At 38.3% G+C, this 13,734-nt stretch overlaps 1 protein-coding gene across 3 annotated transcripts in view; it reads left to right on the top strand.

The window, feature by feature from the left end:
- The window catches only part of CDH18 (cadherin 18), a 993,503-nt gene that overhangs the window by 620,108 nt on the left and 359,661 nt on the right, over positions 1 to 13,734 (top strand). The gene's annotated exons all lie outside the window — the stretch shown is intronic.

The raw sequence follows: 13,734 nt of genomic DNA, 5'->3' as shown, positions 1-13,734 counted from the left end.
GGGGGAGAGAAGGAGAGAGAGAGAGACAGAGGGAGAGACAGAGAGAGAGGGAGGGAGGGAGAGTGGGAGAGGGAGAGGGGGGGAGACAGAGAGAGGGAAAGAAAGAGAAGGAAAAAGGGAAGGAGGGAGGGAGGGAAGGGAGGGAGGGAGGGAGGAAGGGAAGGAAGGAGGGAAGGAGGGAAGGGAGGGAGGGAGGGAGAGGGGAGGAAGGAAGGAAGGAAGGAAGGAAGGAAGGAGGGAAGGAGGGAAGGAGGGAGGAGGGAAGGGAGGGAGGGAGTAAGGAAGGAAGGAAGGAAGGGAGGGAGGGAGGGAGGGAGGGAGGGAGGAAGGAAGGGAGGGAGGGAGGGAGGGAGGGAGGGAGGAAGGAAGGGAGGGAGGGAGGGAGGGAGGGAGGGAGGGAGGGAGGAAGAAAAGAAGGAAGGAAGGAAGGAAGGAAGGAAGGAAGGAAGGAAGGAAGGAAGGAAGGAAGGAAGGAAGGAAGGAAGGAAGGAAGGAAGGAAAGTGTAAGGGAACAAAGAAGGAAGGAATGGGGGAGTGAGGGAGGAATTAAAAATAAAGTTATTATAAAACCAATGTGTTTTGTTGTAAGACAACATTCCCCATAGACCCTTAACAAAATCAACTATTACCACAACACCTGTGCCACTAAACACCAAACAATCCTATTTAAATTTTTTAATATAAAGAAGTTTGGAGTTTTGATGTTTTTCAACATGAACAAATTCTTTTCCTTTGACTTTGAATAAATTGCAAAGTTACAAAAACAGATCATTTTTCTAATGCTGACCTGAGGACATAGTATAAACTTGCAACTGTTTTGTGGTCTTTTAACTCTTCCATTCCAGTCATAGAAATAACCCAGACACATGACAGTATGCATAGCTCAGTTTTAAAATGAAGGAGGCTGTCTATAAGCCTGCATGAAGGTATTCTGCCTGAGTTTTGGTGATATATTCCATGCTCAATTTTTTGTTGTGACATTTTTACAACTCGTAATTTGCATTCGTTACTTATACGAGATGCTTTAATTATTGTATTTTAGAAGTATGACTAAAGCACTGCCATTTTGTTTGTGTTAGGCGTATGATTTTTTTAACATCATAATCTGATAATCATAATATTATGCACTTAGTTCTCTCTCAAAGACGGCGGTGGTTAAAAAACTTTGATTAAATGATAAGAAATTGAGATCTACCACCCAGCAAGCCTCCTATACACGCAGAAAGAAAAGTATAATTTCAAAGAATCCATCTTGTCTACATACATTTGCGAAAACGAACATATTCTTCATGCTGCTCTGTAAATTGCCTTCTTTCACATCCATGAGTGTGGTGTATCTTGTTTTACATGTCAACAATGAACAGTAATAATAATCTCTTGTAGCCTCTTCTCTTTCCGGTATAGTATGATGTTTTCATAAGTCCTATGACACTAAAATTTTAGTTTTTAGATAAACGATGATTTGAATGATCTGTCAAACATCGTCCCCCCCCCCCCTTTGGGGGGAGGAAGCAGTCTTACTGATACTCAAGGGTGTACTCCTGGCTTTGTACACCAGAAACACTCCTGTTGGGCTTGGGGCTCCTATAGGCTTCAAAAATCTGCCCTGGTTTGCCCATTTGCAAGGCAAGCACCCTACCTGCTGTACTGTCATCTCCGGTTATATCTTACACTATGGGGAGAAGGTAGCAGAGATTTTCTTCAAAGACTCTCATTGTAGCACTCAAAGAACCTGTTCCAAATCCCCTCCCTCACTGCCTGCATGTGACACAGGATGATATCCAGTTGGGATCATTAATCAATAAAACGACACTCCGTGATGTCCAGTTATGATAATTAGTCACTAAAATTTTGCTAAATTAATTTAGAGTAGGCCTTAATTCTAAGCTACAATGTTCTGAAAGAAAAAAAAAGAAAAATGATTGGGGAGGGGCACAAAGGGAACAGTATTTAGGCCACACCCAATATTTCTCATGGCTGACTCCTGATTTTGCACTGTAGCACTGTCATCCCGTTGTTCATCGATTTGCTCAAGCGGGCACCAGTAATGTCTCCATTGTGAGGCTTGTTACTGTTTTTGTCATATCGCTTATGCCATGGGTAACCTGCCAGGCTCTGCCAAGCAGGCGGAATACTCTCGGTAGCATGTCGGGCTCTCCAAGAGGGATGGAGGAATTTGTGAGACTTGTTGTTACTGCTTTCGGCATATCAAATACGCCACGGGGTGTTTGCCAGGCTCTGTCATGAGGGCAAGCTACTGAGAGTATATCACCCGCATGGTAGAGTCTGGCAAGCTCCCCGTGGTGTATTTAAGTCACTTACCTTTATAGGACATTGGTAACTTAGCCTAATTCTGTACCCATTAAAACCTGGAATGTACTTTTTGTAGAATAAGACAATTCCTACCAGAGTTTTCTCTTCTTCACACTAAATAAGTCTTAGCCTTCCCCTTCCATATAAAATATAGTCATTTATACCAAAACTATAATTGTGGGATCCCAGATTCAAAATATGATATATCTTGATAATAAATATTCCCTAAAACATAAGTCCCTAAAGGGAGAATCAAAGAAGAATCAATTTAGAGTATAATGGGAAGAGAGTAACCAGATTAAAATTTCCTTCCTGGGTTAAAAAATGAGAAACTGTGGAAATGATCCCTGAAAATATAGTCCTTGAGAAAAATAAGTACAATAGATAAGCAGAAGTTCCTAGATCATCTTGCTTTCAAAATACTTATTTTTTGTTTGTTTATTTGGGGAGGAGTATACTAAGTGATGCTCAGGGTTTAAGGGCTCAGCGATGCTTAGAGAACAATTTGGGGTAACAGCATTTAAACCCATGTCAGCTGGTGTAAGGTAAGCACCCTATCTACAGTACTAGCACTCTGGCACTCTGATAGAAATAGATATTTTACTAAAGAAATAACTGAAAACTTGGAAAAAATATGTGTTTTTTAATGAAGCTGCTTAAACTATCATTTAATCAGCTTCATATTATTCATTTTCTCATTTTCATAAGTTTTATTCAATTAATCAGCTTATTCGAATTAAGCTATCATTTGACAGCAAGGTTTTCTGTGTTAAAAACACAAGCTCAAATGACCACATAGAGCATATCAGCATAATAGAAAGTTGAACATGTTTTTCCCCATAAATTACCAACCTGATCAATTTACTGCTATTTTGATCACTTACATTTTTTTTTTTTGCGTCACACCTGGCAATGCACAGGGGTTACTCCTGGCACCATGCTCATGAATTACTCCTGGTGGTGCTCAGGGTAGCATATGGGATGCTGGAATTTAAACCCAGGTCGGCTGCATGCAAGGCAAACACCCTACTGCTGTGCTATTGCTGTAGCCCCTTATCACTTACTCTTAGAAAAGAGAATAAATCTGAATATAAGTGTTTGTGTTTGTGTGTATACATACATGTATATGCATATATATGTTCATATGCAGACACCCACACACTTCATGAAAAAAAAGTATTTCCATATATAACACTTGTACCCCCTCAGTTACATAAGAAGGTAAATTGATGGATAGAATTCGGTACTTCTCTTTCAGTAGCTAAACTTACTATTAATTGAGGGCCCTTACAGCTCAATTTGTCAAATATCATTATATCACAATCCCAAACACTCATTTTTCCATTATTTACATATTAAGCTTCCCTTGTGTATTCAACAGAGTAGAATTTACTGGAAAGTAAATGAAAAGACGTGCCTCCACCATAAGATCCTTAGAAGACTATAACAGGGTATGATTATTATTATTTAGATGACATTCTAAATTAGGTACAATAAGCATTCTCTTATCAACATATTACATAATCAAACCAAAACTTTCAGTATTTACCAGAATATTTTTGGAATGATGGTGGTGTTGGAGCACACCAGGTGGTGCTTAGAGATTATTCCTGGCTCTGGGCTCAGGGAACTCTCCTGGCAGGCTCAGGAGATCAGAAGGGGCACTGGGGCTTGAGCTCAGTCCACCATAAGTCAGGCAAATGCTCTACCCACTCTATTATTGTCCTCAAAGAGAAATCTATCAATAAGCTTTCTGGCTGATTGTTATATAAATTTTAGATTGAATATCAATATTTTAATGAGATAATTTAAGGCCTATTGCTAATTTAAGGATTGTTACAATGAAGAAAATTAATACTACAATTCTACCTCTAACTAAGTCTGAACATTTTTCAGAATTAAAACAGTAAATAGCAAAATCTTTGAAAACTGAACATGAACACTTTTCTGTTGTATTTACCTATAATATATCTTATATATAGCATTCACAATGTAAATTTCACCTATTTATATAAATAAATGGTGGTTAATAAGCAGATAGGTAAAAATAAAATAACAAAACTCAGAAAAATAACATTTTTTAATTTTTTTGTATTAAATCTCCTTTTACCTAAAAAAGATTGAATGTATATTTGATTGGAAGTCTATAGACATGTATTTTATAGGGAACACATTAAAATAGCATGATGATATGAGGGCAAAATTAAGTCTATTAAAAGTGATATAATAACTTTATGAATAGACCAAAATAGTCTTTGGAGTATTATATCAATTGAATCAGAGACTTGTTCAACAAAATAGTCACAGACAAGGTCTTAATTTGTTATTTTATTCATCACTGAGCATGAATTCTATATCAGGCAGTTTTAAAAACGTAATTCCATATTTATTCAAAGTAGCAATGTGGTAAACCCAAAGGCTCTGTTACTTTCTATATTCTCATTCTCTTTGCTTACTTATTTCACAATATCTGGCTGGAAATTTAAAAACTTAGGTCATTTCCCTTGAAGCAGGAGCAATCAATGGTTTTTACTCGTGGCTAGACTTCTAGCACAATGAAGCCATAAACCTTCCCAGGGAAAACTACAGTTCTACTTGAAGAAAAGTTACTCTCTACAAGCTTTTTAGTTAGTTTTAGAATCTTAGAACACTGGAATACTCCACAGCCAAGTTAATACAGTGTCACTATAAAAATTCAAATTTATCCTCACTAACACTCTTCTATTTTCTGAAAGAATGTTAGAAATACTCAAAATTTCTTATGGGATCAAAACCAAAAATTTTGCTCCAGTTTTGGAATAGCAAAACTAAGCTCTCTTTTCATCCTAGTTGTGTTGAATGGCACAAAATTAATCTGCATAGAGCAGTGCCTTATGTGATAATCTTTATTTGGATAGTGAAATTCAACTATTTTTTCCCCAGATGTCTACATCATCTTGAAGGGAATAAAATGATTCCACTATTCCTTACAGATGTATGCATGATATGACATGCAGTGCCTTGGTTACCAAAAAGAGCAAGATATCAACTTGTCACTTTTACCTACATTTAAAACATTTTAATGGTAGAACTGGATTATCAGTTAGCTCTGACCAATCTTTCAACATTTTTTTTGTAAAAATGGTTTGCTAAAATGTATTTTGCTATTCAAAATCTGATGCCATTTTTCAACAGGAGAAATTTAAATGACTATTATAACTTTAAATTTTAAATTGACGTGTTGCTTATTTTTGCAAGTCACATAAAATGATATAAAAAGTGGCAAGAATTCCATCCACTAATTCTAAGTAGAGTTTTGAATTGACTAAAAGCTCACTTTTGCTAGTTAACTTTATATGAGCATATTCGTTAACCTAAGTTGTGTTTTAGTAAGAAAAATAAAATAACAGCATGAGGTAGGGATTTGAGAGAAATATAGGCAGGTAAACTTGCACTTACCATGCAACTGACATGGGTCCAACCCTTTCTTCACCTTTCCCTAGAGGAATAATTTCTGGGCACAGCCAAGAAATGGGGCTTGGTTATGATATAGAATATGTCTTAACTTGGAGAATATCTTTGTACTGGTTGTATCTGTATCCATTGAAAAACTAAGAAAATGTTGGTCTCTAATCAAGGGACTTAGTTTACATGAGGTTAGGGGTTTCAACTTAACATCACACCTGAATTTTCTTTTAAATATGTGTCTTATGGGAAAATGTTATAAGTGATCTGCATAAAATACAGAGAGTATAGAGTTAAAGTAAATTTGTGTGTATATGTGCGTATGAGAGAGGAAATTTTTAGATTACTGATAAATGAATTATGACAGGTGTTAATAATGCTGCTCTGGATGGTTATTTTAGCTTCTTAAAATACTAGTTATGCTGACTTTTTTGCTTTCTCCACTTGGGTCAGCACTAGATCCAAAGAAAGCTTACCAAATGAATTTGCACAGTGATGGAATCTGTAGTGAATTTAGAAACAAGAATGAGAAAAAACTGTGGATAATTTTCTATTATTCTGAAGATACATTTAACAAACTCATTTTTTATAGTTAGCAAATATGTCTTAGCTCTTATGTTTTATTGTGGATACTATATTTAAGTTTCTACTATTCAAAAGTATTCTTTATTAAACCACATATTGAACAATATTTCATTTATAAAACAAGTAAACTAAAGGGTATGTAGCAAATATCACAAATACAAAAAATAATAAGTAGAAGAACGTTGTATATTTATAGATACATAGATACTGAATTATTTCCTCAATTTCAGTTTCTTCACTTATTAAAAAAAACTATATTTTTTATAACATAAAATCAACATAAGCTATGCCAGCTAGCTTCCTGTCAGAGTTAGCTGATGAAGGTAAGATAAAAGTTCCTCCTACTCCCAAATATTTCTTGAGCAAACACAAAAAATCATCAATTATGTAGAGAAATTAGAATCCTGTATCTGTAATACTAGTTTCCAAAGCATTTCAGAAGAATTAACTATTATATCATAGAGATGATTTCTTTGAGGAGTTGGATGGATGTTTACAAACGGTGTTTTGTTTTTTGACTTTTTCTTTTAATGTCTTTAGTGTATATTTTCACTCCTAGTTGAATTGTACGATTCTGTAATTGATTTCCCAAATCCAGACACTGTTAAGAGCAGAGAGCGGAAATATGATTTATCATGTCAGGATGTCAGAAATAAAATGAGATTTTACAAGAAAACACTGGAACACAGAGACCACATTGAGAATACCAGCACCCAAGATAGGAAGTTCTGTTTTAATTTGTTTTATGAGTGTTTTTTTGGCAACAGCTGACACTCCTGCCTCTGGGCTCAGGGATCACTCCTGGTGATGCTCAAGGGACCACATGAGGTCCCACGGATGGAACCTAGCTGGGCTGCACAAGACAAGTGTCCTATTCACTCTACCCTTGCTCCTCCGAAATACAGAGCTCTTTCCTATTGGCTTATTCAGTATGGGCCAAGTCTCTGCTTTAATTGTCTTGTCCTCTCATTGGCTGTGCTCTTCTCCTTTCCATCACTACTGGACCAGCCTTGGTTGAATGCCCTCCTCCCTTCAAATCTTTCCTGTGACCTTCCCCCTTCAAACGCCCTCCAGCGCAGGGCTGCTTCTCTCTGCATTCAGGCTAGGCTGAGCAGTCTCTAAGGTGCCCGTTGGGTTTTCCTAGATGCCGGGTTTTTGTAAGGATACATTTCCTTCTTGACAGGATAATAATTTGATTATACTGATTATGTGTTCTTCATGCACAAGCCCCATTCCAGGCTGATTGCTCTCGGAGTTTTATTATAGAAACGCCTCAAGGCATAGTTAGTTGTGTAGAGAGAAAATGCTTTATGTGCTTTAAGAGCTTTGGGTTTTGCTTTCAAGAGCAATCCTGTGAAACTCTAATCCACAAATTTATGCCTGCAAAAAAGTATGAGAAGGTTTTTGTTTTGGGTGTTGTTTTTCCCACATACCCAGACCTGAAAAAGTTGCCGCTGGCTATGAAAGAAAGACGTGCCATGAAGGAAGCCGGAGTTTAGGAACTGGTGGGCTCTCTAAAACCATCCGTTATTCCCTGCCCCTGGCTGAGAAATCGAGTTGAAACCAGCAATGTGCAGAGGCAGAGAGGATTTAACCCGTCTCCCAGTTAGGAAAGCAGGAGTTCTGTATTTCATTTTAACTCTAAAAGTGTTATCATAGCTATACAATAGCAACAGCAGTCTTGAGTAAAGAGCAAGAAAGTGGAATTTAACCCCTTTTCTTGTTCTGTTACAACACTTAAGACTGTCAGAAATCAACCCAATTCCCCATACCTCAGAAACAAAGTGTTACCACCCAGAGACGCCAATGAGCATTTGAGAAGTATTGATGACTGGGGCAGAACTTGGAGGGGTGTGTGAAACCTACAAGCAACATGTGAGGATGGGGTTAAGGGGTGGTATAGGGAGTTCCTTGGTACCACTAGTGATGGCTAATTTCCCCAACTTAAAAGTGAACTCTAAGTTCATAAAATATTCCTCCACAACATCTAACTTTTCCCTGAGCAGAGTAAAATCCGGAAAAGACCAACTTAATTTTTATGAAAGAAATGTCCTAGGAATTGAGTAAATTAAATATTGAAATATCCATTGAATTTTCAAAACTGTGTATTGAAATATTTCAGTTGCCAAAGCTATCACCTTTATTATTAAGCTAACTATAGCTAATGCATCAAGGTATCTCTTCAAGTTAAGAAAGGACAGATATCTAAGACACTACATACTTATAATTTCCCATATAATTTTTTAAATTATAATTTTCCCATATAACTTATAATTTTCCCATATAATTTCCCATACTGTGTCAAATGCTCGTATTTGATTAACGTATGTAAAATACCAATTTGTGTTTAAAATATTTCTGTATTGAGAGTTTAATCTGGAGTCCCTGCCAAACAGAACTCTATGAGTCTCTATTCGATCCCCGAGCACAGATATGTTGACTTTCGGAAACACAATTAGTCTGAGAGAAGAGAGGGACAGCAGAGGCAGGAAGGGAAGCCAGTGCCTTTGAATGTATCTTCTTGGGCTTGGATTCTGAGTGATGGTGGCCAAGGTATTTTACACATGATTTTCCAGTATTTCCCAGATGGCAGTATTTGCCCTGAGTCAGAATTTCCTCAAGTGTGTATTCCCTTGCCCTCGTGCATGTCTCAGAATAGCTGACTGGGCTTTTTTAGTGACTCCCTGTAAGCCTGACCGAAATCTAGAATCCAAAGTACAATACATTGAGTAAAATAAGAAACAACACTATTTGGGGGACATTTGATCACACACGAACACAAAGCAGGTTCAATACAAGTAGTTCTAGAGGACATTAGGTATAACAAAAGTTGTCCCTGAGATTGACAGCTGGCCTCAGGAAGATGCAAGTAGGGCAGTTCCTCCAGCCCTGTGCCTTGAAGGGCCCTTGTACATGAACTCTAATGCTCAATGAAATTCTTTAGGATACACCCCTAGGATTTGCTTCAAGAACTCAGCGGATATACACTGATCCTGCCTCCCGCCAGCGCCCATGTCTTTGGCACTCGGGTGGGTGGCTTTTTCACTTCTGTTCCTGCCATTCTCTGAACTCCACCAGGTTTTGTTCCCGTTTTCCCATTGTGAGACCTCTGTGCTCTTCCGTCTGGGTCAGCGGCCAGCAGGCTGTGTGCTGGGGAAGCACCTCTCCTTGCCATCTCTCACTAGCCCTTTGCAGTGGGAGGGCCGCATCCCTGAGAACAAGGAGGTTTAATGTCACGCCCTTCCAATGCCCTGTGGATAGAGTCGGGAAGAGGCTATAATCACTTGTGATTCACCCTCTGCAGTGATTTGAGGCATCAAAGGAGAAATCGATCCCCTGACAGCCTTATTGCATGTTCTGCTCTCTAGAGCTGCTAATTTTGATGTCTGGTGCCTTGCTGACGGGAGAGAAGTTGCCCAACAATAGCTGGTTCCTAGAAATAGTAAAGGGCCTCTGTTCCTCCAGCAAAAGCAGATTCTGATGAGCCAAAGGTGGACATAGTTGGGAGTCCTGACAAGCCAGGCTAGCTGCTGTGATGCTAGTACCCTTACCTTAAAACTGGTATTTGGTAAAATCTATCATTGCCATTTGCATCTGGGGAGAGAGTACCATAAAGCATAAAGTGTTCATATCTTTGTTCCTTTTTATTTTTTGGGGGGGAGGGTCGGGATATGTCCAGATACTCAGGGATTACACAAAGCTCTGTACTCAATGTTCACTCCTAGAGATGCTCAGGGGTCACCCCATATGGGATGCCAAAGATTAAATCACATCAGTCAAGTGTCTTATCTACTGTTATATCACTCTGGACCTGGTGGTCTCCATATCTTTGTATTAAAAGAAGACCCCTCCTTCTCTTGGCTTTTATCATATCCTTTGAGACACACTAACTGAATGGGCAAAGTTTATATTAATTCTGTTTCATTAGCACAAAATAGTTTTATATATATATATGTACTTGTGTATATGTATGGATATATGTGTATATATGTCTATACATGTGTGTTGTTTGTGGATACATACACACAAAAACATGTATGTGATTTATGGCTCATATCCTGCTGTGCCCAGAGCTTATTCCTGTCTCTGTTCTCATGAATCACTCCTGGTGGGGCTTGGGACACCATATGGATTGCCTTGAATCAGATCCAGTTTGCAGCATGAAAGCCACTGCCCTACACAATGACCTATCCGGCCCGGGTAAAAACAATTTTAGTTGCCCGACATTATCTTCTTCCTGGCAAGCTACCCGTGTGTATTGGATATGTCAAAAAGAGTAACAATAAGTCTCTCAGTGAGAGTCTTTACTGGTGCCCGCTTGAACAAATCAATGAGCAACGGGATGACAGTAACTGATGTCCTTTTCTATTACAAGTCAAAATATCTTTTCTTAAAAAAAGGCTGTTTCCTCATTCTCTTCCCTTCCTTCTTCTTGTTATGTTTTTGTATTTTGCCGGGGGAATTGAACGTGGTGCGTACCTGGGGTCATATACTTTATAATGCATCTGACATCACTCATTCTGTTGATCTCTGTAGGATATCAAAGAGTTGCATCAAGATATGCGGTGGTGCCAGGGATCAAATTCCTGGCAAGGCAGGCAATCTAGAGCTGCTATATTTTCCCAGAATCTTTCCTAGGCACTGACATGAGTCTACTCTCCATATCTGATTATTTTGATGCAACCATAATTTATGAATTGTAGTAGGGAACACTTCTGGTGATGTTTGGTGGTTATTACCATACTGGGCAACTTGCTCACCCTAAGCTTTGCCAAAGGACTTACCTTTCTGGTCCTTATAACGTCCCTTCAATGGATATCAACATTTTGATGAAGTTTCCAGAACATCAAGTTTGAAAGTAGTGACCACGCTCCTCCCTGGAACATTTTTTTTTTTCCAGTGGAGTTTGTTGAATGCTTGATTTACACATTTCTACTGATATCACTCATATCTTCTCTTTATCTTCTTGATGAAAACTCCCATTTTTCTTTTAATTTAAATATAGAACACACATGGGAAAGCAATATAGCTAAAGTCATTTTTCCTTTTTCAATTTTATTTCATGAGGTTAAAAGAGATCATTTTATGCATATTTAGGCTCATCTTCCCCCCCCCGCCGTAATTTGACGTGGATCATCTTCGAAAGGATCATTTTTATAAATAAATTAATTTCTTCCAAAATTTAACTGATCTTTTTTGATAACATGTTCATACATTCATACTCTAAAAATACCTGTCTAAGTCTTTGAAATCATTATGTACTCAGAAACTCAATAACAGAGCTTTGAAGCATAAAATTAACTATATGTCGTCAAAGGTGTTATGTACTTGGAGGGACAAGTTGGAACAATATAAAAATGATATAGTCTACTCTGAAAGCAAATGATAGGAATGGAATAAAACACTCTGCAAAGATGCGTAAGCTCTGTCAGAGCGCCATGCAGGTGAAGAAGAGGGCAATGAGAACTGAGCAGGGGAGGGGATGGGAGGGGATGGGATCGAACAAGACCTTGAAAGACTTAATTCATGGATGGGTCCTATTGTGGAGATTATTGAATTCATGCAGGGTGTTTTTGATCATTAATAATTATCATCTAAGTGATAAAATAGATGATGAATATAGAGATATTTTCTCTAAGAAGTGAAACATGAAAAAAACTAATTGAGCATATTATTAACAATATACAACAAATAAGAATATTTTTTCCCTTACAGGTTCTGGAACAATATAGGGCATTTACCTTGCAAAAATTTGAGCACAAGTAGATCCCTGATACCCCGTATGGTCCCCTGAGGCCGGCCAGGACTGATGCCTGATTATAGAGACAGGAGTAAACCCTGAGCACTGCCAGCTGTGCCCTCAAAAGAAGAGTATTTTTTTTTCGACTTGTGTCTGCAATATCACAGAAATCTTTTGCTTCCAGCAAATAGAGTTTCATTTTTCTTTTTTAAATTTTATTTTATTGAATCACCATTACAAAGCTTTCAGGTATAAGTCTTAGTCATACAATGATCAAAACCCATCCCTTCACCAGTGCACCTGTTCCCCCACCAAGAACCCAAATATACCCCTACCTACTCCCCCCACCCCTCGCACCTGTGTGGCCAATGATCTTCACTTTATTCTCTCTATACTTTGGATACATTCAATATTTCAACAGAGAACTGAGTAGCATTATTTGGAATTTCCCCCCAACAATCAAACCTGCTGAAAAGGCATTGTTTGATAGTTTGTTTTCCATTGCTGAGAATGAAGATTATAGGAGCAGCGGGCACGTGGTTTTATGGATTTCTGTTGTTTTAGCTCAGTTTACAGTCTAGATGCATTTCTAATAAGTCAGTCTCTGGGTGCCAAAATGGGTTAGTAGACCTCCCGGATCGGATCATAGTCTTTAAGGAGCAGAGGGGCCGTGTCATGTGCGGCTGCTCCGGATCTTATCTGGGCAGAGAGTGTGCTGGTTAACAACCTCCCATCCCATGATCTCTTGCGCGCCACGTCACGATAAGGTTGTACCTCTGGGTTGTGAGTCCTAGAAAATGGAGGATACCACATGGGCATTGCTGCTGCCGTTGCTGCTCTCTCCCCCGTAGAAAGAAAGCGTTGGGAGAGAAAATCCTTCCCCCTCCCCGGGCGGCATGTGGTTGTAGCTCAGCTCACAGTCTAGATGCATTTCTATAAGTCTCTGGGTGCCAAAATGCGTTAGTAGAGCTCCCGGATCACAGTCTTTAGGAGCAGAGGAGTCGTGTCTTGCGCAGCTGCTCAGGATCTCATCTGGGCGGCGCAAATACTGAGTTTTTAAGTCCGGTTTATGTAACATATCTACCTATGCCACTTTGTTAAGCCATTTTACACAATTCACACACTTGATTCACATATGAGATGACATTAATTTTAACCTGTTTTAATATTTACTTTGTTGGTTCTTAGAATTTCATTTTATACTAACACAAAGTGAGAGACCTGTTTACAGGGTGTTCCTCCCCCATCCCCCCATTTCAATAGTCATTCAATACAACTTTGAATTTATTACCCCACTTTGAAACCAACAAAATTAAAATTAACAAGTTAATACTTGTTTGAGTATTGCTTGATTCATAAGAAAGGTCCCTAGCCGAGTTTATGGCAAGCCTAATGTCTTCTCTATTCGAGTGAATGTAATTCTTCCGAGTGAACATTATTCTGCTCTGGAAATATAGCTAAATTTACATGAAGATTTATTTTTTTAAATGGTGAATAGGACATTAATTTTTTAAATTTTTTTATTTTATTGAATCACTATGTGAAAAATTACAATGCTTTCAGGTTTAAGTCTCAGTTATACATGCTGAAACAACCATCCCTTCACCAGTGCCCATATTCGACCACCAAAAAAAAAAAAACAAAAAACACCA

This window comes from Sorex araneus, chromosome 1 (assembly GCF_027595985.1).
Source record: "Sorex araneus isolate mSorAra2 chromosome 1, mSorAra2.pri, whole genome shotgun sequence".
Taxonomy (NCBI): Eukaryota; Metazoa; Chordata; class Mammalia; order Eulipotyphla; family Soricidae; genus Sorex; species Sorex araneus.
This window is presented reverse-complemented; position numbering and strand designations above follow the sequence as displayed.